At 31.0% G+C, this 21,457-nt stretch overlaps 1 long non-coding RNA gene across 3 annotated transcripts; it reads left to right on the top strand.

Moving 5' to 3' along the window:
* Positions 1–15,114: 15,114 nt before the first annotated feature.
* On the top strand, positions 15,115–18,302 carry LOC142615373 (uncharacterized). Of its 3 annotated transcripts, XR_012840732.1 has the most exons (5): positions 15,115–15,354; positions 15,888–16,022; positions 16,695–16,771; positions 17,691–17,942; positions 18,080–18,302. It is a non-coding gene; the product is annotated as an uncharacterized LOC142615373 (long non-coding RNA). The 3 variants fall into 3 exon arrangements; XR_012840731.1 differs by having other exon boundaries at positions 16,695–17,942; XR_012840733.1 differs by lacking the exon at positions 17,691–17,942 and having other exon boundaries at positions 15,118–15,354.
* The last annotated feature ends 3,155 nt before the right edge of the window (positions 18,303–21,457 follow it).

Raw genomic sequence — 21,457 nt, 5'->3', positions numbered from 1 at the left:
TTTGTCAATGTCAAAACATAGTATTATGATTTAGCAACCATGTTGTGTAGTTATTATTTCATGCTTAAGTGCTTGACCTTTTCATGAATTCCAAAATGTCATTATGAGTTGTTAACCATGTTTTCAAGGTGTAATGTCATGCTTGACCATATTGTAATGATGAAGCCATTGCATGGTACACTTAAGTCCACATGCAATTAACTAGAATTCACACGCATCATGATTTGGTTTCCTTTCTCTCAGTGCAGAATTAATAGAAGTTCCATTACTTATTTTAATTAGTCATTTATCATTGTTCGTATCAAATTGAAAATTCAGTATTAATCACATTGTAGTTTTCATTGATTACAAAGTACTAATGCAAAATTATACTAAAGCTCTTAATTAAATATCTTCAATTAACTATCTATAATCGATTTCAGTATCTATTTTTCTATTTTTGTTTGAATTGCAGGTAATTTATACAGCATTCAAAAGTTGTAAAAGATGTGAGGTAATATGAGCGGATCATATATAGTATTTAAGACCTGATTCGCCAACAAGACCTATTTGTTTAAGCATATAAGCTGAATTTTTTTTTTTTTAAGCCAACTTCCAGGTTTTTAAATGTTCTTTTTTTTTAAGAGACAATTGTAGTTCAATTCAACTTATTTTTTAAGTCAAAGAAATCAATAAATTGAACCTATCCTAAACAGACACTTAGTCAACTTATGAGAGCTATAATATTATGATCAATATTAAAGAAGAAAGTGTTATATATATATATATATATATAGTACACATTAATCTATAGAGTATTGTATGTATATATTATTGTATTGTATTTATATAATTGAAAGTACATGATAAGATTTATAATAGATAAAAATTATAGAAAGTCAAAGATATGAATTTGCTAAATATAAAAATGATAAGATATGATCAATCAATAAAAATAAGCTACAAAGATAGCAAAATTTAGATCTAAACAAAAAATGATGAAAGCTGCATTAATAGTATTAATAAATTCAAATCTTCTATCTCACTTTCACTGCTCTATTCTGTATCCCGGCAAAAAAAAAACAACAAAAACAAAACATGTCACATTTCCACATATTTAACACCACTTGAAAGTTTAAAAACCAACTTTCTTGCACTTATTTTTAAAAAAAAAAAAAAATTATTTACAACCAAAAAGAAAAGGGAGGAGGGGCTCTTAAACATCACTAGCCTGTAGTTTGACTGGCCCAGGAAGCTTTATGATGGGCTCGATCCAGTTACACTGAGAAGCCAATGGAGTTAATAAGTGGACTAAGGTATTACAGAGTTTTGTTTTTTGAGAAACATAGTTGATATACAAAATTTATACATTAATGTTTAAACCCATTCAACAACAAACTTGTACATTCTATTATAAAAAGAAAAAGAAAAGCTTATATATATTCTATTATAGAAATTATATTTCATAATGGAAATCATTGGATTTCTAATAAGGGGATTTGACACATTCAAAAGCATCTCCTTCCTAAATCGTATTTCAACATCCCAACTGATGATAAGCATATTTCACTGCAAAAGTTTTTGATATTTTCAGATAGGACGGTGTAGAAATATCCTCGCCTGATAAGAACTATGAAATGACTATACATTTGGTAGTTAAGACACCAACTTCATGTGTCCCACACTCCCACTTCCCAAAAAATCAGTGGAGCTTGAATATAACATCACAACCATCAACTTGTGAAACAAACAGAAAAAGAAAAGCAAAAACAACGAATAGAGAAGTGTTTTTGAAGAGCATAAGGGACCGGTTAGCGACGTTATTTTAGTAGTGTTGTTTGTATTTATTAAAAAAATGTGTGAGTAAAAAAATGTATGAAAATACGTGTAATATTGTTTAAAAACTGAAAACTGCTATTTAAAATGCTATACCAAACACCCCATAAATTTCACAACTATTAATTAATTATTATTCTCATTGTTTTTTTTTCTGAATAATTATTATTCTCATTGAAAATGTGATTTTTTTTTTCTTGTGGATGTAATTGGTAGCCTTGAATTTACGACTTAGGGTCCGTTTGGATAGAACTTATTACTGAAAACTGAAAACACTGTAACAAAATAATTTTTAAATGTGTGAATAGTAGCGTGAGACCCATTTTTAATATTTTTTCTGAATAAAGTGTTTGTGGGTCCCATGAACAGTGCACAACAGTGCATGAACAGTACACTGTCTCCTAAAAGCTGTTGTGCGTGGATCAAAAAAAAAAAGAGAAAACGCAAAACGTAGACGCAAGATAATCCTATCCAAACAGATACTTAGTTGAACATCAAATGGCTTAAAATTGAGTTAGATGTGGAAGTGATCATTAGTTAGTTTCACTTCAACAAGGTCAAAACTAATGAGAGCTTTCTTACTTCTCTAATTGTGAATCATTTTAGAGATCTAATGAAGGAATTTGAGCTGTGCAAATGTTTTTGTAAAGATGGATTGCTGCTAAGATGTAGATTTTGTTGTTCATCATGAACACCACTAAAAGTAGCCACATTGTTGGCGTTATATGTTTCAAACTTGATGTACTATAGAACAATTTTAACAACTGTCGTTTAAGAAAATTCATAACAGAGGAAAAAATAAAAATAAAATAAAATTCGTGTGCATAAAATTATGACTTCTACAAAACATTTCTAGACTGCATGCTGTAAATGCAAAATTTATATTAGATTGAAAATGTTCCAAATTTTAAATGTAATGCCCCCTTCTGGTTGGGGTGATTTTAGGAGTAATGGAAAAGGGAGAGTGGGGAGAAAATAGAAAAGAAAATAGGAGAGAAGGGTAAAAGGGGAGGAGACTTTGGTGGGACTCAAGCGTTTTCTTCTTGAGCCCGCCAAATTTTTATCTCTCCACACTTCAGTCCCACCAAATTCTTATCTCTCCAATTTGGAGATATTTAAGCAAAGGAGTCTTGACAAAATACCCTGACTATCCTTCTCACTGTCCATTAAAATTGTTGTTGTAGTGTTTTTTTTTTTTTTTTTGGTCTTGTATTTTTAAATCAAACAGTGGGTTTTGGTTTTTTTTTTTTTTAAATCAATGCTGGCTTTTTTTTTTTAATTAAACGGTGGCTTTCACCTCTAATACAATATATATATATATATATATATATATATATATATATATATAAAAGTGGTAATTTTTGGTGGGACCCAAAAAAATCGTGGTTTTTTTTTTTTTTAAATCAATGGTGGCTTGTAACAAAACACCCAGACTATCCTATCTCTCATGATTTTTATTTTGATTGGTATATCTTTTACTGGTTACTAGTTTAAATTTTGCTTATTGTCTTGTAATTTTGATATTGTGGGTTTTTGGGTTTGAAGCCATGGGCACACATGAGTTCTATGTGTTTGGTTCATTATAAGTTTATTAATGCTTTGCCTAACTTTGCTGAAGGATATTTAACTTAGAAAATTTTGAACTAATTTACAGTGGGTGTAGCAATTAGCAAATGGTGGCTTTCTGGTGATATTTTTGTTTACTTTTGTTGTGTGGGGCATTTGTGAATTTATTATTATTATTATTATTTTGGGTTAGGATAGGTTGGGGTTTCAGATCATTTACCAAATCTCTTGAAAATGCAATCATGATGGAGAACCCATTATAACTACAATCCTCAAAATGAGAAGAAAGTCATAAATTTTGTTGTTTGGAATTGATACATGTGTGGGTCTATCATTTTTTACAAATTAAAAATCATTAGTGACGAATTTATTTCATCTCTGAATATAGTGTTCAGTGATGAAAATATTAAGTGACTAAAACATTTCGTCACCGGTCATTTTTTTTTTGAAAAAAAAAATTAGACATGTTAAATTGTCATCACCAGGACATTCATTGATCGAGATTATGTGACGAATGCGGTTCGACATCATATGTCTTAGGCAACTAAACAAGGACATATCATGACAATAATAAGTTTCGTCACCATAGTCCATGTTTGTTGTAATCAAGGGATCCACATCTAAAGTTTTAACCTCATGCATTTTCTTTAGATGTCCCAAGCCTCTTTACCAATCTCACACATAGATATTCTCTTGAACTCCTCTAGTGAGCCTGCCTTGAAAATAGTATTCAATCATCACCGGATAGGGTCTTTGTGATTTCAAAACAATCTCACTATCACTGTCATTAGGACCACAAGATGAATGAGTAATATTTAAGGATTTTTCAGTTTGTCACATGGAAGCAAAGGCAAAGGTTTTGTTGTTGCTCATGGTGTGGAGGCCTTTTTCTCTGATGAGAAATCGTACAAGTGTGATTTATATATAGGTGCTATAGTTTGTTGAAATGGCCGGCACGATACTTAGTCAAATAGCTAAAATTTTCGCATGATTTTGCTTGAACGAGTGACAAGCAAACTATCGATGCTTTAATGTTTCATTTGAGTGAAATTTTTCATATTTCAATTTCTTTGAGATATTTAGTGCAGCTCAAATACACCCAGATGTTTGAATAAAAAATGTTGTCTACAAATTAGCCTATACTTAAAAAAAATTTTAAAAAAAAAACATTGATACATATACTGCATCAATTACAAGAGGTTATACATCAAAACTTCCTTGAGCTTTTGATCATATCATATACTATATATAATAGCAGAAGCTAAGAGAGTTAATTCCTACAATTAAGGAGGTGCTGCCATGTAGGAAAATGTCTATCTAAAATTCAAACACGTTTAAGTTAAAAAGCGACACATTATATTGTTTCACAACCTCAGCATTGTTTGACAGTGGTTGTGTATATTAAAAAAAAAAAAAAAAAAAAAAACCTGGTTAAAATAAAAATAAAAAATAACAAAAGTTGCAACTAAAAAAACCCTAGCGGTCTCTTCTCATCAGACTCTGCTTAACATTTTCTCTCTCTAAAAAAAAACCCCTAGCGATACTACAATACAAAGAAATGGAAGGAGAAAAAAAAAAAGTTTGCGATCCAGTGTAGTTTCGTATGGCCGACCATCGCCATCTGATCTGCTGTTTTGCCTCATCTCTCCTCTGCAACAAATTTTTCTAAGGTTAGCATACTCTTTTCTTCTTCAAATACTGTTTTGGTTTTCACCATTGCTTTTCCTTTTCGAATTAGCATATTAAATCTTCAATATGTATATGTTTTTAGTTTAAAACCAGATGTTTATACTACAAGAATTACCATCTTCCTTTTCAATGTATCTATATTTCAAAATTTTCTCCATACCGAATTGTCTAGGGTTCTTCTTTGACTCCTTTTGAAATATATATGGGTTTATTTCTCTTTCTATGGAAAAATTATAATTTCTGGTTTTAAGTACTAGTAACATAAGGGATTTTGCCCTTGATTTTAATAGCCAAATTTCAACTTGGATGGTTATAAGTCTGAAAGTTTAGAGTGTGTAATGATGGGTTTATTCACTCTCTATGGATGATTTGGTCTTAAATTATTATTTTTGGTTTTAAGTTTTGGTAACATTAGGGATTTCTTCCTTGATTTTAATACTTGGATAATTAAAAACCTGAAAGTTTAGAGTGTATAGTAATTTATAATTTTTTTCTTAAGTGAAATTACGGTTTTTTGGATTAATTACTGCGTTTTTGAAAAATAGATTAATTAATTAATAACCAACTGATTACTATACACCTTCTAACAGATTGTTAGTGTAATACCCAATTCCAAAATAAATAAATAAAAAGGAGATTTATTTTTTAGGGGTAACTTAGTAATTCTAATATTGAAGTTAGCAATATTTATACCCTAATTGTATCATGTAAACCCTAGCCACCCTAAGGATTTTGCTTTTTTCACCTAAAGATTTCTAGGAGGAGTTGTCATCCACCCCCCCCCCCCCCTCTCCTCATCTTGTCTCCTATCTAAGAAGCCAACCAGTATATGACTAGTTAAGCAAAATTTCACCACTAAAAGCATATCACTTTTATTTCGTGATTCTTATTGAGGGCAACGTAACTAGATGTGTATTGGCTACTATAGGCATTACTGACTTGTCATTAAGGTTCCTTATTGATAGATAAAAGATGAAGTCAATACCAATTATTTGAAGATTTCTAAGGACTTCGTCTTTTCACGTGTAAAGCATCTTTGCTTTGTTGTCTCCATGGTGTTGGATGGCATTGAGATTTGAGGTCCAAGGATCTAAGTGACAAACTTGTTTGGAGTAAATTCTTTATTTGGTTTTCTAAAAGGTTCACATTTGATTGGTCTTGGGAAACTGCAAGGATTTTGAATAGGCTTTGGATTGAGGTAAGTAACCTTATCCTAATTGGTTTTATTTTGCATATTTTAACTACGAAAATTGTTTACAATTGTTACAATTTAATTTCTATTGTATTATTGATTTCAAGTAAAAAATTATCACAAATATATCTGATTACTGAATATATGATGTATTTTATTTAACTGTTTTTAGCTATACTGATTCAAAGTAAAGAATAAAGAATTTTCACAAATATTTATGAGCATTGAATATAAGATTTATTTTATTTTATTTTTTTTTTTTTGGCTATATTGATTTAAAGTAAATAATATAGAAACATCACAAATATATTTAAATACTAAATATATGATTATATATATATGTATTTGAATGAGATATATTTTTTGGTTTGAACTATAATTTGATATATATGATTATGGACAATTTGACTATGAATTGATTCTGATACCCAGCCAATGGGGGTCATTCACTGGTACTCTAATACCCAAGCCAATGGGGGTTATTCATTTGTACTTTGATACTCAGTCAATGGGGGTTATTTATTAGTATTTGATATCCAAACCAATGGGGGTTATTCATTGGTACTCTGATACCTAGCCAATGGAAGTTATTCATTGGTACTCTGATGCCCAGTCACGAGGATATAGCATGACCATAGTTATAAGATTGTTAAGGATATGAATTACATTTGAATATTGAACTGTTTTGAGTCTTTAAAACTACATATGTGATGTTGGAAATGTTGAGTATTTAAACTATTTTGAGTCACTAAAACTGCTTATGTGTTTTTGGAACCTGTTGTAAATTATAGCTTTTGATATATGAAAAACTGACTATTTTCTAAACCATCTATGATATATGATTAAAGTATGTGATCTATATGCAACTTATTATTTTAAGACTAAGAAACTTCTTCAGTTATTTTAAAACACATAGTATATTATAACTTTTGAAAACACATATTACATCTTTTATTTTACAGATCTATTGTTTGATGGAACTTATTAGCATTTTGGTTACTTATTGAGTTGTCAGCTCACCCCATTTTTCCCCTCCAGTTTCAGATTGTGAAGAATAGCAAGTTTTGGGAGTTTTGATGTTGTATTGTGGGTAGGAAAAGAAGCTCAATGATTTTGGGATTGGATGGTTTTCTAATAGTTTTATATTTATTGGCCAATTGGCATTATGTACATGAGGTTTGGATTTTGTTTCTATTAAATTATTGGAGATCTATTCATAAAGAAATTGTTGAGAAATTGTTGAGGTATTTTGGATTTATTAGATTTAATTGATTTAATTTTTGAGGATGAATTTTAGTTGCTAAAAAGGCCTTGCACACTTGTAAGGTGCTTACTTTATAAGTGTGCGGCAATTGTCACATGCCTATTTTTATAGTTGGGTTCTGAGTGTGACAATTGGACACTATGTTATTGAAATTAATAAAAAAAAAAAAACCTTCTTACCCTGTCATTTTGTTGAAATTCATATTTGCTGCAGTTCTCTGTCAAGTACAAAACTTGAGTAATTTGCAAGCAGAGTTGCTGGAACAAACTGATAGGTTAGGAAAGCCTAATTTTTCCTTTGTTTATCTGATAATTTTGTCCATTATGTATTCGTTGTTTGAATTTCCTTTGTTTTTGCATATTTTAGACAGCTTTTTCTAAAAAGAAAAAAATGCATTCCATGATTCTTTTTCAACTAACCTGTAAAATTTTTTTTTTATTTTTTTGTTGGTGTCATGCTTTGTGATCAACTTTCTTATAATGATTACTTCAGCTTCTTTTTGTAGACTTTGTTTCACCTTAGTACGGCCTTACTATCCCTCTATTTATCTGATATTTTGGATTACATTTTGTTGATTGATGTATTTGGGATAGTCTAAGCAAAATTAGATTGTTAGAGTTCTCTTTGGTTTATTTTTTTGAAAATAAAAATCCTTATTTTAGGCTTTACATTTCAGTCTACCTCAAAGATTAAATTTTCTTGATTCTAAGGGATTTCAGTTGCTATTTGTGATGATTCTGTGAATGGAACTTTCAATTTCAAATAGGGCTCTTATATATGGTTTGTGATCTCTAGCATTTTTCCCCACCCATGTTTGCAAGATTTGAGTTGCGATAGTAGTAGATTATTTATTACAAGTTTGGGTATCTTATATTAGTATCTATTTAATTGTTAGCCTCTGTCTTTTATACTGTTGAATACTTTGTTTTGTTGAGTTATTTTGGAACTCCGTGCATCCATCTTAATTTCGCTAATTTGTGCATATAGGCTCAGGCTATTGTTTTTCCTATTAAATAAGTAGTGTTGTTCTCAAAGTTGTTGGTTTGTAAGTGAATGGTTTGATTCAAGTGCTAATTTGAAGATTTTATCGATTAAGGTAGATCAAGATCTTTTTTCATATTTAGGAGTGGGTGGACTCATTACATGAATTTGAGTGTCTATGTGCTGAATTATCAACATGTGTGCACCTTAAGGCAATATCTTTACATGAGATAACACAGGAGAAGAAGACTAAGATTTGGTGACATTTACTGGCTGTATCAATGGTGTGGAGGATTTTTTATATTATTTTTAAAATGTATTTGAACAATGATAATTTGTACCATCTGTTTAGTGTACAGTTTTTATAGCCTGGATTTTTTTTTTTTTTCCTTCTTACATGCTTGCTTTTTGTTTCCTTTAAAAGGTTGTTTCCTTTTGGCAAGATGCTATATGGGATGGATGTTGTTTACAAGAGCAACCCAGAAGGATATATTTAGTTATTGTTTTGGGATGTTATTCTATTTGGTCAAATATTATAAATTTTACCATATATCTAGAGATGGTGTCTTTTGGAAAAGTCTTCAGAACTCTTACCCACAGTCCATCTGTTTTTAAGTAATTTTTTTAGAACAATGCTTACTCCTAAATCTGTGTATGTTTATTCTTTTTCTTGATATGCAGAGTATTAAGAAATTTAATATTTTTTAAAAGGATAAATTTAGAAATATGTTTTGAACCAGTTTAGTCTTGGTGTCCCATGAGCAGTTAATGGTACTATGGGATCAATCTTGCACATTTTTCAATTCAAGCCAGATTACAACTTCAATTTATTTTCTATAATTTAAGAAATCTCCTTTTCCCATCCTTTTGTTGAAGCACAAATTTACGGAGTTCTCTTTCAGATAAGACATTTGGGTGTTTTTTAAGAAGAGTTACTGAATCAAACTGAAAGATTAGGGCAGTCTGATTTTTCCTCTCTTTATCTCAAATTTTTTATTAAATTTTCCCAATTGACGTATTTGGGTTTGAATTGATTTTTGTTCTGGATTCAATTGACCTATAACACTATTATGATTCCATTAATCTTTTTCAATCTTCTTCCGATAGCCAAATAGATAGAGTTCTCTTTGATTTTTTTTGTCTGTTATGTTTTATAATCAAGTTGGCTTATTTGTTTTTGTGAGGTTTTCCAATTCATTCTAACTCAATGATTACTTTTAATTGTGTTTTTTTGTTGGATAGGTTTAGATTTGATTCGTTTGTGTTTTGGGTTTGGGGATTCTCTATCAAAATGTTTGTCTTCTCAATTTTAGATATTTGCTTTTGTTTGTTTTTTTAGATTATAAAATCACTAAAATATTGATTTAATCTTAACAAAATCATTGGGATTAAATAAGCATAGGATTGAATGTTGTTCTAATAATGGCGTGATCCATTCTTCACAACCATGTTTCTCTATCTGCCTCAGTTCACTCTGTCACAGTCTTAGTAAGTTATGCTCACTTTTTTTTTGGTAACTTTTGATTTGGGAAATTATGATTCATTCATTCATTCTGTTCTTTCTTCTTTTCATTTGGCTTTGTTACAGTGTGAAACTTGGAAAACATTTAGTTGTATGTAAGTGAATTTGATTTGGTATTTGATGTTTACTATTAATTAAAGCCAATTTTTTTTTTTTAATTTTGTTTATGAATTTCATGGTGTTAAATGGGAAGCCAAGTCCAAAGAAGAAGAAGAAATTGTCAATTCTTCCTCTTTATCGTACCTCTTATTTGGTGTTTTTACTTTTCTATTGATTTCAATATTTGTTTTATATTTAAATATTAAGTGCTTTTTCTTTTCTCTCTTTTACTATGGATTGCCTGCATTGCCATTAATTTTGTTACTGAAAGGCTTGAATTGACTTTTTGGTCAATTGCTTCTTAATTCTGATTTTAGTTTAAGGTGAGTGGAAGCATGAAGGCAAGCAGATGTAGAAGCCAGACGTAAGATAAAGCTTAAGAGATAAAGTAGCACGACAAGCATTAGGCCATTGTGACTGAACAAATATGAGAATGTTCTGCCTTACCAAAACAATGGTTACGGTTTCTATATAGATATTATACACTAGATTCAATTTACAGATTTGGATAACTACAATATAGATGTTTAAATTTAAACTACAAGATCAACATAAACAAAACTCCTAGAATATAGCTTCAGTTTCTTTCTATCTTATCTCTTCTTTTTGAAAATGATTGATATATTAGTCTTTGAATTTGAGTAGGCTGACTCCATTTGTGGTTGCACCTTATCATTATCTGGCCCACCAAGTGGATATGATGGTGGGCATGGTACTGGTGGTCGAGGGTGGTTATGGTGGTGCTTCTACTGAGGCCCCAGATGTGACAACTGAAGAACTAAGGGAGCTTTTTGGAGGCATTGGACAAGTAATATACTATCTTTTCTTCTGAACTCCTTGCATTTAAGTTTTCTTAAAAAAAAAAATTTAACATGGTTTTCATTCTGGCTGTATTTGGTTACTAGGAAAATGTTGGAGCAGAATAGAACTAAGGTTTTAAAAGTTTTTATGTTTTATTTTTTTGGTTTTATGGAATCAAGAAAGCAATAAATTTTGCTGGGAAAACTAATTTTGATTGGCCTTTTATTTTTATTTTTTTGGTAACTTGAAAATTGGTTTTGGATTACTTTTGTTGAGCTTTTTATTTAATTTTCGAAACATCTGTAGCTTAAAATTTAGGGACACAAATTGGTTTTTCTGTTTCTTAAAAGTTTCTTTGAGTTTATGATTCTAATTTACTGTCAGTTGGCTTATGCTGTTGAGATATAGCACTACAAAAAAAAAAAAAAAAAATGCTTATTAGCGACCAAGAATTTTTGACGGACCCAAAAACCCTCTTAAAAAATCTTATTTGTGATGGCAAAATAAAGTCTTCGCAAATACTTGGTAAAATGTGAAATGTTTGTGACAAACAAAAAAAGCTGTCGCAATTATGTGTTATAACTGTCACAAATACTAATATTTTAGAGGGAAATTTTCCCTCCATATTATTTGCGAGGGACAATTAAAAATCTCTCGCAAAAAGTGTATTATTTGTGACAGTTAAAAAAAACCGTCATTAATACTAAATTATTTGCGAGGGCTACAATCGACCTTCACAAATAATCATTAAAATGTCAAATTTTTTGGAGGGAAATGTTCCCACTAAATTATTTCCGAGAGACAATTCCTTGCAAAAAGTTTATTTTTTTGTGTGGGCTAAAAATATGCCTTAACTAATACTAAATTATTTGTGAGGGCCACTGTGGGGGGCGAAAAGATCCTGATGAGAATGTGGGCCTTTTGGGCCGTGTTAAGGAAGGCCGACCTGCTACTGGGTTTAGAATTTGTTGGTACTATGGGTCGGCCCATACGCCGAGGGTCCGAGGATCCAGCCGAGGGTGAACTTATCCTTGGACGGACACCGAAGAACTCGGGGTTTCGCAATAAAGATTAGGGGATGACACGGTTAAGACCAATGATTAAAAGGGGTAAACCCTAGAATGCCCCAGAAGCACTGGTGTTGAAGAAATGTCAAAGATAAAGGCTGCTACCTCCACATTAAAGACCCTGCACCTACCACCCTGGCCGCATTGATGGGGAAGTGACACCTGAACAGTGGAAGAGAAACTTCTGGTTACTATTCAAAGGCACTGGGAAAAGAAATATCTAGGTTAAAGGGGAGGTAAAGCAACACGTGTAAAAGGTATTCAAGAGAGTAGTATTTAAGGGGGAATCTAAGACGGAAAGAGGGGATCTCCCTTTTTGTAACCTAAAAGAAAGAGAAAAAGAAGGAGAGAGAAATTATATAAGAACAGTTCTCGGCTTACGTCCGAGCAGATTGATTCATAGCATTCTTTGTTGTTTTTAAGTGTTTATCATCTTTAGCTTGCTATTTAATCCTCAAACACTTCTAACCTGGGTTTCAAACCCACACTCTACAAATTACATTGTTTAAGGCTCGTTGGGCCTGAGCCCGTAACTGTTCTTGGGGCCAGGTGCAATTGTGCACTTACAGCCACGATTGACCTTCGCAAAAAATCGTTAAAAGATTAACTTCTTTGGAGATAAAAGTTATTCTAAAATTCAAAGAAAAATAAAAAGAAACGCATAAACATATAACACTTTATATTCTTTAGATGAACCTTTTTGTTTGTAGTCTAAAAAAAAAACCCTTTATATACATCCTATATAAGAAAGGTCTCTCCATATTTTCTAACACAATTGTACCCATAAAAAAAATGATAACACTATCAACTTCAAAATGGTAGCCTAAAATTCAAGAATTTCAGCCTTTTGTACTCTCTCTCTCTCTCTCTCAAAAGTGAATAAAAATTTCTTCCGATTAAAATAATGCATAAAAGATGAGTTCATAGATCAAATGGTAAATTACATCCAATTGGCATGCATGTTAAGAACATATAGAACATGTAATCTAATAGTTGGATTTTTAAAATATGAATTAAATAATAAGTTATTGGGTGATGTAACATTTTTTAGAGTTACAATACGTGTAACTTGAACCCAACTCTATATTTCTTAATTCGATGTGAATTTTGATAAATTTACCGATAGATTACATTATCTTCATATATTTTTTATACTTATAAAATTTCAAGGTGATCAAATATTAATTTTCATGTCATCAATCAATTTTTTAAATTCAAGTTTTTTAGTTTAAAATAATGCATAAAAGATGAGTGTATAGATCAAGTGGTAAATTACATCCGATTGGCATGAAAATTGGCATGCATGTTAAGAACATATAAAGCATGTCATCCAATGGTTGGATTTTTAAAGTATGAATTCAATACTAAGTTATTGGGTGGTGTAACATTTTTTATAAATTACGTTAGGTGTAACTTGAACTCAACCCTATATTTCTTAATTCAACATAAATTTTGACAAATTTGCCGTTAGATTACATTATCTTCGCATATTTTTCATGCTTACAAATTTAAAAGTGATCAAAGATCAATTGTTATTTCATCAATCAATTGTCTAGATTCAAGTTTTAGTAGTTTAAAATAATGCATAAAAGATGAGTTTATAAATCAAAGGGTAAATTACATCCGATTGGCATGAAAATTGGCATGCATGTTAAAACCATATAGAACATGTAATCTAACTGTTGGATTTTCAAAATATGAATTCAATAATAAGTTATTGGGTGGTGTAACATTTTTTAGAATTACGTTAGGTGTAACTTGAACCCAAGCCTATATTTCTTAATTCGATGTGAATTTTGACAAATCTACCATTAGATTACATTATCTTTGTATATTTGTCATGCTTACAAAATTTCAAGGTGATCAAATATCAATAGTGATGTCATTAATCAATTGTTTAGATTAAAGTTTTAGTGGTTTAAAATAATGCATAAAAGATGGGTTTATAGATCAAAGGGTAAATTACATCCGATTGGCATGAAAATTGGCATGCATGTTAAGACCATATAGAACATGCAATCCAACGGTTGGATTTTCAAAATATAAATTCAATAATAAATTATTGGGTGGTGTAATATTTTTTATAATTATGTCAGATGTAACTCAAACTCAGCCCTATATTTCTTAATTCGATGTGAATTTTGACAAATCTATCATTAGATTACATTATCTTCGTATATTTTTCAAGCTTACAAAATTTCAAGGTGATAAAATATCAATAGTGATGTTATCAATCAATTGTCTAAATTTAAGTTTTAATAGTTTAAAATAATGCATAAAAGATGAGTTTATAGATCAAATAGTAAATTACATCTGCTTGGCATAAAAATTGACATGCATGTTAAGACCATATAGAACATGTAATCCAACGGTTGGATTTTCAAAATATGAATTCAGTAAATAGTAAATTACATCCGATTTGCATGAAAAATTAGCATGCATGTTAAGACCATATATAACATGTACTCCAACGGTTGGATTTTCAAAATATGAATTCAATAATAAGTTATTGGATGGTATAACATTTTTTAGAGTTACGTCAGGTATAACTTAAACCTAACCCTATATTTCTTAATTCGATGTGAATTTTGACAAATCTACCATTAGATTACATTATCTTCATATATTTTTCATGCCTACAAAATTTCAAAGTGATCAAAGATTAATAGTTATGTCATCAATTAATTGTGTGTGTATAAATGACTTATAAATTTGAATTTTTTTAGTTATATGATTATGTTTTTTATGGTTTATTATATTGGACCCCTCGTTTTCTACACTAAATTAACTAATTTGGCACAAAAATTTAGATTAAATAAAACATATAGCGCAAAATTAAACTCTAATTGAAATTCAATTTTTACTCTAAATTAACTCACTTGGTACAAAATTCTAAAATTTAAATTAGATGAAACGCATGAGGCAAAATTAGACTCTAATTAAATTTCAATTTGAAATTTAATTGGATTTTCTATCTTCTTTATTTATTATTATATATATTGATTAAATCTCAACAAATTTTTTTTTTTTTTTTTTTTTTTTGCCCTTTCCCGCATAGAATTTCGTTTTTCAATTTTCCCACCCACTTAAAAAAAAATTTCAGCACTCCCTCGAAACCTCACTCACTCCCTCACAACAAAACCCGCTCCTTTTCCTTTCTCCTTCTCTCTCTCTCTCTCTCTCTCTCTCATGGCCCAGCCACCGTCGCCACCGCCCAGCCCAGCCCAGCCACTGTTGCCACCCAATCTCCCTCTGTCGTCACCTCGCTCCCTCCCTCACGATCGTTCCCTTCTCTCTCTCACGATCTCCTTCACCCCGATCTGCCCTCCTCTCTTTTTCCCTTAGTTTTTCCCTCATTGTAAGTTCTGATTTTTGTGAAATTTGGGTTTGGAATTGGTGAAAGTTTTATGGGTTTCGTGGCTTTTTTCTTCTAAGTGAATTTTGACAAACTACTATATTTTAAAATTTTCCCGTAGAGGGTGGCTTGGCTGAGCCTAATAGCACTACCTGAAATAATTGTGTATCACTTTCAACCCAACATTTGGTGTTTTTGAAATTGATTGTTGTCTTACTTAAATTTTGAAGTTTCAAAGTATTGCTCATAACGTGTTTGATAAAGTGCTTGAGTGAGTCTAGATTGTGAACTTGCATAAATTTGTATATTATAGCTATATATGGATCTATGTTTCTTGTTTATTTTTATTGGATAATTTCTTGTTTTTTGTGAATGGGTTTCTGATTTGGGGTTCTTTTTTTACTAGAATTTTAAAGTTTCAAAGAGTTACTCGCAATGTGTTTGAGAAATTTTGGTGTCTACTCTTTTACAATCATTTCAACTGCTTGATCATTTGTACACTAATAGTGACCTGATTGCTAAACTTCCTTGATCAGGGCCAATGCAAAACTAGTTTATGCTTGTGAATGGAATCCCAATGCCATTGAGGCACTCCAACACAATCTACAAGCCAATTCAGTGAGTGATTGTTGTATTGTACTTGAAGAAGATAACCGGATTACAAACCTAAAGTACGTCCATACACTGATTTATTTTGTTAGTTAATAAATTCTAAATAGTCAAGCTGTAGCACTAGCATATCATGATTAAATTCCTATTAGATTATTTTAAGTTAATGAAAATTTTCTTGTCTAGTGATGTAGAGAGGAAATTTTAATTGACAATGTATATTTGAAGGTCATGACTGGTTAATAGATGTTGTCCTGTCAACTTTCCTGTGTAATGTTTGATGAACATTTTTTTTTTTTTGATAGGTTGATGAACATTTTTAAATGCTTGATTTGAACCTAATTTGGAAGACAAATTACTATACTTAGATGCTTTTTTTTTATTAAGTCAAAAACTGAATTTAAGATGTAGGCAACCACAACCCACCTAATAGTTGCCTAAGCCAAAGTCCGACGAGATCTTCTGAGGTGTCAGTTGAATGTGTTATCTTTTGACACTTCAAATTAAATTTAGAAGCACACGGCCAAAGATTTGAACCTTTTATGGCTGGCTCGCAACAGATTATGAAACCATCCTTTGTTGATATAGTCATATAGAATACTGATGCAATGAGCTAGTTTGCAGTGGTTGATATTTTACACGGGTCCAAAAGGAAAAGTTTATCATGAAAACATGCATTAATGTACAAGAAGATGGACTGCTCTGATTGATTCCTTTTGATTTTCTGCATGCAGGGTGTTGCTGATCGTGTTTGTCTTGGTCTCATTCCAACAAGTGAGGGTAGCTGGGTCACTGCTGTAAGGGCATTAAGGTAACTGCCAATACTCTGTATTTGGTTCCATTCAATCACTTGTTTTTTTGTTTTGTTTTGTGGTCCAAAATGTCTTCAGCTTCCAGGAAATGTTTAAGACTGCATTACTTCCAATTTTTGTTATTTACTTTTCAAAATGTTTAAAATTTCTAAGTATCCTTTCATTGCATTGTTTCTTGTTGCTGTTTCTTTTGTAGTTTGAAACATCTCAAATGTTCAGGAAATGTTTCAAATTCTGAACAACCTCAGTGTTAAAACTTCCATTCTTGGCTTAGGTTCTGTTTCCAAATATACATTAATTTCCATGAGATTCTTTCTTATCCAAGGCATGTGGACTAGAATTTTAAAGTTTCAAAGAGTTACTCACAATGTGGTCACAATCTGACAGTTCAATAGTTTTTACAATCTCTAGGACACTAGATTTAGCATCTTAGTAGATTGCATTTTTTTGCTTTCAACTTGCTTACGTTTGCCTGCTTATTAATTAGATGGACAAGGCATTCTCAATGGGCTCTATGTTTGGTAAATTCCAGTATCTCATGTCATGATTCAAAGTGGCATTGGTTCCTAAACGGATAAATATGGTCATGAAAAAAATGTTTCAATGTGTGAAATTCTGCATTTTTTTGAGAAATTATTGTCATTTGTTTTGGTTGAAATTTGTGTGCTATTGCTCAGTATTTAGCAGGGATATTCTCTTGAGAATTTTAAGTTGCTTTCTTTTTTGAATAGTAAGTGGGCAAACACTTGAATTTTAATTATATAGTAGGATTTTATTTTTTTGAGTTAATTCATAGTCACTCTCCCTAACTTTTTTGGCTTTTTGGGTCTCAATTCTTCTCCGAATCCTCAAAAAAATTAAATTCACGTACTAAAAGCATAATCTCCTTTTTTTCTACATTATCTTCTACACGTTCAGCTTACCACTCTCTGCTAAATCCTAAAATTTCTCACACTTCTGTCAGTTTATGAGGTATTTTCCTTTCTCTCATTATCGTATTCTGCATTTTCATTTAATATTCTTTTGAGGTTTTGGATCATTTTGGCTAGCTAGAGTGAGCATATATATTTTTTTCAATTATCACTCTTTGTTCAACCCTAAAATCTCTTACACTTACTGCTTGTTGATGAGGTATCTCTCACAAAAAAATGGATGGATGGAGATTAGGAGGTGAGTATAAATGAAATACATGACATGAATTCTCTCTATCTCTCTTGCACTCTATTTAACCATTCTTTGTTATTATTTTTATAAAAGCTAATATTCTAGTGTATGAATTATGTTTAATTTTTTTTTTTTTTTTTAAGGATGGTACTAGTAGAGATGAAGAGGACAACTCAATCAATAACACGAGGGCGGTTGAAAACAGCTTGAAGGGTAACTCAGGGGAAAGACTAGTATAGATCTTGTCATAATTCTAGTTGTTTAAGTTTAAAATAAGGCTTAATTTCAGGATTTCTTTGTATATTCTATATTTTAAAGTTTGAACTTATATGAATTTTTATCTTTCAATTGATCAATTTTTAGTAATTATTGTACTATTGTAACATGATAATTAAAAAAAATTATATAAAATAATTATAAATAAATAAATAATAATATAAAATGTTATCACTGATGACATAAAAATTTGGTTATAAATAATTTTATAGTGACGACAAAGTCCCTCACAATTTGTAGAATAGTGATGTCACTTAACCCCTTGCAAAAACATTTTAAGCGACAGCTTAATGTTGACACTATTATTCCTAACTACTTTCAAGTGGTTAAAAACCCTCACAAATAAATTTTTGCGACAACATTATTTGTCTCTAAAAAGTATGTCGTTAATTTGAAATTTGCAAATAATTAATTACGAGGGTATAAAAGTCCTCACAAATAGTTGTTAACGACGACTATTTTCTCTCACTAAAAATAAGTGGTCGGCTTTTCTCGTCGTTTGGTAATTTATTTGCGAAGGCGGATTTGTTTAGTAACGACATTAAATTGCTCTTGTAAATTATCTATTTGCGAAGGCATGGTCGCAAAATCTCTTTTAGTAACAAGAGCAAATACGACGGGCCCTCAAAGGTCATATGCCCTCGCTAATAGCCTTTTGTGACGATATTTGAATTTTTGCGAGGGCATTTTACCCTTGCTAATAGACTCTTTTTTTGTAGTAGGAAGGAAAAGTTCCATTGTCTTGAAACTATTTTTTGATTTTGTGAGTAATTAGCAACCCAAATAGCCCTACATTTACTTCCAAAGGAATTTATTGAAGAAGAAAAAATTATGTTTTATGAGTGATATATTTGAAGTGTGCTTCAACTGCTTCTTTTCCCTTTGAGAACCAAAACTGTTACTTGAAAATATATTCAAAAACCAAACAATTTTTACCTTGGTTGGCTTAAGTTTGTAATTTTTTAACAAGCCTAACAACAAAAAGGGAGGGAAAGATTCAAGATATAGTTCTTTCTTCCTTCCCTCAACTTTCTCTATCATCAAGTGGTGTAGTGTTATTATTTCAGTAATTAAAATTTATTCTCCTTCACATCTAATCCCATTCTAGCTGTTATACAGGCCTCCATTCCCAGTGCATTGAGTTTGCTCTCAGTTATTGATGGCAAAGGCAAAACAAGAAGGCAGATCTTCTTTAACTTCATCCCATGAATCCTCTCCTGGATTAGGATCACCATACCCCTGGCTCAGATCACCACGATCTGAGGAAGGAGGTTTGCAATTGATAGAACTTCTTGGAGAATGTGCTAGCCATGTAACTATCGGATGTCTTCATAGTGTTAATACCATGCTTGAAAATATTTCCTATCTTGCCTCTCCTAAAGGCACTGCAATTCAGCGAATTGCTTCATATTTCATTGAGGCATTTGCTGATAGGATGCTTAAAGGCTTTACTGGTCTCTTTTGCAGTGAAAACATGATGTGTTCCGAGAATCAATTTTGTTAGATGAAAGTTAAGTTCAAAACTAACCCATCAGGGTAGCTGTTTTTTTTCTTTTTTTTCTTTTTTTTTTTATAATTTATAATTTTGAGCTTGCCAAGTAATATTTCTACAATCACTTGATAATTTTAAGGCTATTTACCAATAGGCACTATCATTTGCCTAGCCAGTTGGCACAAAACCATCAATATAGATCATTAGATAGCTCATATTGCAATCTTTTCAATATAATTTATTTTAGTCTTACCAATCTATCAATCTGAGATTCTGAATTGATTTGTTTCAATTGCATTGGCATAGTCATGATATGTTTTTAACATGTTAGCTTTGCTTCAAATGATTGTATGAGAATAAAAGGAATTATTCATTGAAGAAGCAAACTGTCACGCCCCTAAACCCAACTATAAAGATAGGCACGTGACAACTGCCGCACGCTTATAAAGTAAGCACCTTACAAATGTGCAAGGCATTCTTAGCAACTAAAATTTATTCTAAAAAATTAATTCAAATAAATTCAAAACACCTCAACAATTTCTTTATGAATAGATCTCCAATAATTTAATAGGAACAAAATCCAAACCTCATGTACATAATGCCAATTGGCCAATAAATATAAAACTATTAAAAGACCATCCAATCCCAAAATCACTAAGCTTCTTTTCCTACTCACAACACAATATCAGAATTCCCAAAACTTGCTGTTCTTCACAATCTGAAACTGGAGGGGAAAAAGGGGTGAGCTGACAACTCAATAAGTAACCAATGTCATAATTAGTTCTATCAAGCAATAGATCTATAAAATAACAAGATGTAATATGAGTTTTCAAAAGTTATAATATACTATGGGTTTTTCAAAAATAACTAAGAAGTTTCATAGTCTTAAAATAAAAAGTTACAAATAAATCACATACTTTAATCTTACAAATATATCATAGATGGTTAGAAAGTAGTCAGTTTTCCACGTATCAAAAACTATAACTTACAATAGGTTCCAAAAATACATAAGCAATTTTAATGACTCAAAATAATTCAAATACTCAAACATTTTCAAATTCACATATGTAGTTTTAAGCATTGTTATTAATACCGTTTAGAACCCCGTTTCGGCTTGTCCAGTGGAATGAAATATTTCGGTACCGGCCGATTTCGGCGTACCGTTTTAAGGTGTTTCGGGTTCCTAAAAATTAAATTATATATATTCTTGTAAAACATAAAATTGTCAATTCTAATAAATAAATAACTAAATTTCAAATAATACAAATCATTTAGTCTTAACTCTTAAGTCTTAAACATCAATATAACATCTATTTAACATCACACAATAAGAAAATTTACAAGACAATAACTAAACATCAAATAATACAAAATATTTAGTCTTAACTTTTATGTCTTAAACCTCAATACAACATCAAACAATAAGAAGATTTATAACAAGTCATTACTCATTACATAAGCCCATAATAATTAATAACTAATAAGCCAACAAAATTTATAACATAATATTAGCCATCAAAAATTTTTTATTTATTTATTTTTTTTTCCATAGGCCAAATCATGTACCGGCCGGAATTCACATTTCGGCCGGAATTGGCCGGAATGGACCGGAATGGCCCGAAATCTGGCCCGAGGTGGAACGTTGGGTATCCTAGTACCGGTTTGCATACCGGAACGAAAAATTCCGGCCGTTCCGGTCGGAATGGAACGGAATCAATAACAATGGTTTTAAGGACTCAAATGGTTCAAATAT

This window comes from Castanea sativa, chromosome 11 (assembly GCF_040712315.1).
Source record: "Castanea sativa cultivar Marrone di Chiusa Pesio chromosome 11, ASM4071231v1".
NCBI lineage: Eukaryota > Viridiplantae > Streptophyta > Magnoliopsida > Fagales > Fagaceae > Castanea > Castanea sativa.
The sequence above is the reverse complement of the archived record's forward strand: the minus strand, read 5'-3'. Positions and strand labels throughout refer to the sequence as shown.